General features: G+C 33.6%; 1 pseudogene; it reads left to right on the forward strand.

Moving 5' to 3' along the window:
- The first annotated feature begins 837 nt into the window (after positions 1–837).
- Positions 838–967, forward strand: LOC125777992 (small nucleolar RNA U3; annotated as a pseudogene).
- Positions 968–3576: the final 2609 nt, after the last annotated feature.

Below are 3576 nucleotides of genomic sequence, written 5' to 3' on the forward strand. Positions count from 1 at the left end.
TTCCCAAAATAATATTAATTCATTCGTCTTTGCAGGAAAAATTTCAGTGGAATGTTTAGAATATTGTTGCGAGAAAAGATATACATAAGTAGTTTTAGGCACATCCACAATAAATAGAGTAGCATTTGTGGAAATTGTTCAAATGAACAAAACCAGTGAAAGTGTACGGTTGTATTTATTTAAATTTCTAAGCAAAATATATTAATTTTTTAAAATGAAATGTGCAGTGGCTTGTTGTAATAATTATTATGCAATTAAAGGATCGAAAACGAGTTTTTTCAGTTTTCCGGCCGATTTAAAAGTTGCCAAAAAATGGGTGTTATTTTGCAAAAGAAATGATATATTTAATACTAAATCCTCTTTAATTAATTAATTTCACAATTCTTTTATCATAATTTCATACATCTGATACATCTGAACTTATAATATATGTATATATTTATATACAACACAAGAAACGTCTTCTCCATTTGAATCACAACTTAATAGACAATTTTATTATCAATAGGCCGATATATTTCTTTAGAAATGATTCAAATCTTTTCACTCAACAATATTCAATCGCTTCACTAAAACTTTTCATTAAAATCGAAAGAATTAATAATATTTTGCGAATTTACAAAAGTGTTCACTTTTCTGTTTACAATTTGCAAGCCATTTGACAGTTTTTCACTCTTGTTCTTCTCAACACGCAACTATGACGTATCATAATGGCGGTTGTCGTAATCTTGTATTCTATCATTCTTGAAGTTATAGTTCTTTTTCTTTCGTTTGCCTTTCTGCGAATTCTCAACTATTTTGTGTGACTTTTAATTGAAATACTCTGCGTTGGCCTTTCAGAATCACACAGAATCATTTCTGTGGTTTTTGAAATTGACCCACGAGGACGAGGTATATCGTTTTATCTGGGAGCGTGAGATTTAAGAAAATCGCTCGCTTACAAGGGATAAAACGACTTCTGAGTGGCGATTTTAATGAACAAATTCACAGAATCATTTCTGTGCTTTTGGAAATCAATACTAATAAATATTTTTTTCTTACTAATAGAAAATAAATTTATCACAGCAATATACATAAACATATACATAATATTGCTGTGATAAATTTAATTTCTATTAGTAAGCAAAAAATTAATAATAAATTTATTAAGACTATACTTCTCAGGGCATCACAGCAATGTTATGTATATGTATATACATATTATGCATATGTATTGCTGTGATAAATTTATTGCGAAAGCAAATGTTCTACAAAGTATGTATATTTCTATACTTAAACAAAATTATTAGAACCATTGTATGTTTCTTGCATTCATAACCGAATCATACTTAAGTCAGCGCAACCTAATTGTCAATGGTGGTGTTGGTGGTAAGCGCTTGGAAGGTCAAGATGCTAACACAGGTCCCAGGTTCGAATCCCGACAGAATAAATTTTTAATTTTTTGCTTTTAACATCGTATACTATAAAAATAAATATTTTTCTTTATTTTAATTTCTATTAGTAAGAAAAATATTTATTTGTATAGTATACGATGTTAAAAGGCATACATCTTCTATCCTATCTTGTGTATCTGCACATGCTCATATGAGTGTATGTATACGCATGTGCGCGCATTGACTTGCATGTTCATACATTCATATATACAGGGTAGGCCATTTAAAGTTGACCCATTTGTTTCTAAAAAAAAAGAACAAAAGAAAACAATGTTTTTTGTTCATTTCAAAAATAATTTATTTTGGTCCAAGGGGATTTGTTTCAGCTAATATTTAAAAATTAGATCGCGTAAATGGGCACCTTTAGCTTTGACAGCTAAATGCACTCTTTTTTCGACATTTTCCATGACTTTGGCCAATGTTTCGGATGATATGGCGGCTGTTTCACGTCGAATGTTGGCTTTCAGTTGAGCTAAGGTCTTTGGCTTATTAGCGTATACCTTGGATTTCAAATAACCCCACAAATAAAAGTCTGGTGGCGTCAAATCTGGTGATCTCGGTGGCCAGTCAACATCACCATTTTTCGATATCAATCGCCCGATGGCCCATTTGCCAAAATTAAGGCGTCGCGGATAATCAGCTGGGTTTAGTTTTTGTGCCATTTGAATTTTATATGGAAACATCTTCAAATCTTTATGAATTATGCGTCGGAGAGTGGTGCGAGAGATGTCTAATTCCTGAGAGCGGCGATAACTCGATGTCGATGGAGTCTCCTCAATACTGGCTCGTACAGCTTCGATATTTTCATCAGAACGTCTTGTGCGTTGTCTGGATGCATGACTGGCATTACTGAGATTACCGGTGTTCACAAATTTTGCGTATAAAGACTTAATTGTGTTCTTAACTGGAGCACTTTTCACTTTATTGAGTTAACACAATTGAAAAGTTATTTTGAATATAAAGCTGAACAATTTCAGCGCGTTCTTTTGGAGTGTACTGTTCCATGGTATAAATTGCCTTCGAATGACGCTTCTAACGCGGTATGACATTAGCCGATTTGTCAGCGCTGTTAAAAGTTACAGCGTTGCCAGATGGGTCAACTTTAAATGGCCTACCCTGTACTTATATGTACATATATTTGCATACATTGCCGAACAAATAAATCACAAGCATACAAACATACATATGCGTACACATATGAATATGTCACCAACAAAAAATTGATCTTCACAAGTCAATCCGGCAGCCAAATTGGCGAAGAATAAAAGAGAGATGATTACGCTGCATATTCTCTTCCGCAACGAAGAGACGGAACTACTTTCTGAGTCAAAATTCATTCATTTAGACTTTGCTTTATTCTTCATTTTATGTGCATAATAAATTTATAAAATGTGAATTTAAGTTTTCTAGTTTTCTTTCATACAAAATGATATGCATTTTTTTATTACGCAAATTCGTGGCGTTTTGAAAATATGTTCGGACATGTCAAAGAATTTAATCTGAAAACGCAAATAAAATGTATTTCTGATTTGAAGTAATTATGGTATTTGATGCAAATTTTATTTACTCTTTACTCTGTGCCCAAAAAAAGGGGGACATTTGAATTTAAACTGCGCGCGTCGAAGGATTTGGAGAATTATTTTTTTTTTTGGGGTTTAGGTTCATGTCAAAATATTCATTAGTGTTTGAGATACGTGTCGTTTTGTGAGCTGCTAAAAGTGAGTTTTTCGTTATTTGCGATGTCGAAATTTATTGAGCAAAGAATTTGCATTCAATTTTGTTTACGGAATCAATTTTCTGCTGCGGATACGTTGAGGATGGTGCAGAAAGCCTTTGGTGATGAGGCTATGTCAAAAAAAAAATGCTTACAAGTGGTATAGTGAGTTCCAAGCCGGCCGTGAACGTGTCGAAGACGAAGAGCGTCCAGGGCGACCATCAATCTCAACCGACGAAGCTCACGTTCAACAGATCAAAGATTTGGTGTTGAAAAACCGTCAATTAATAATTAGAGACCTTGATGATGAAGTTGGCATATCGAAAGGCTCAGTCAATACCATTGTGAAGGATGTTTTAGGCCTCAAGCGCATCAAATCTCGACTGGTACCGAAAACATTGAATTTTTTGGAAACAAAAGGTGTCGCGT

The sequence above is a fragment of the Bactrocera dorsalis genome, chromosome 3, assembly GCF_023373825.1.
Source record: "Bactrocera dorsalis isolate Fly_Bdor chromosome 3, ASM2337382v1, whole genome shotgun sequence".
Taxonomy (NCBI): Eukaryota; Metazoa; Arthropoda; class Insecta; order Diptera; family Tephritidae; genus Bactrocera; species Bactrocera dorsalis.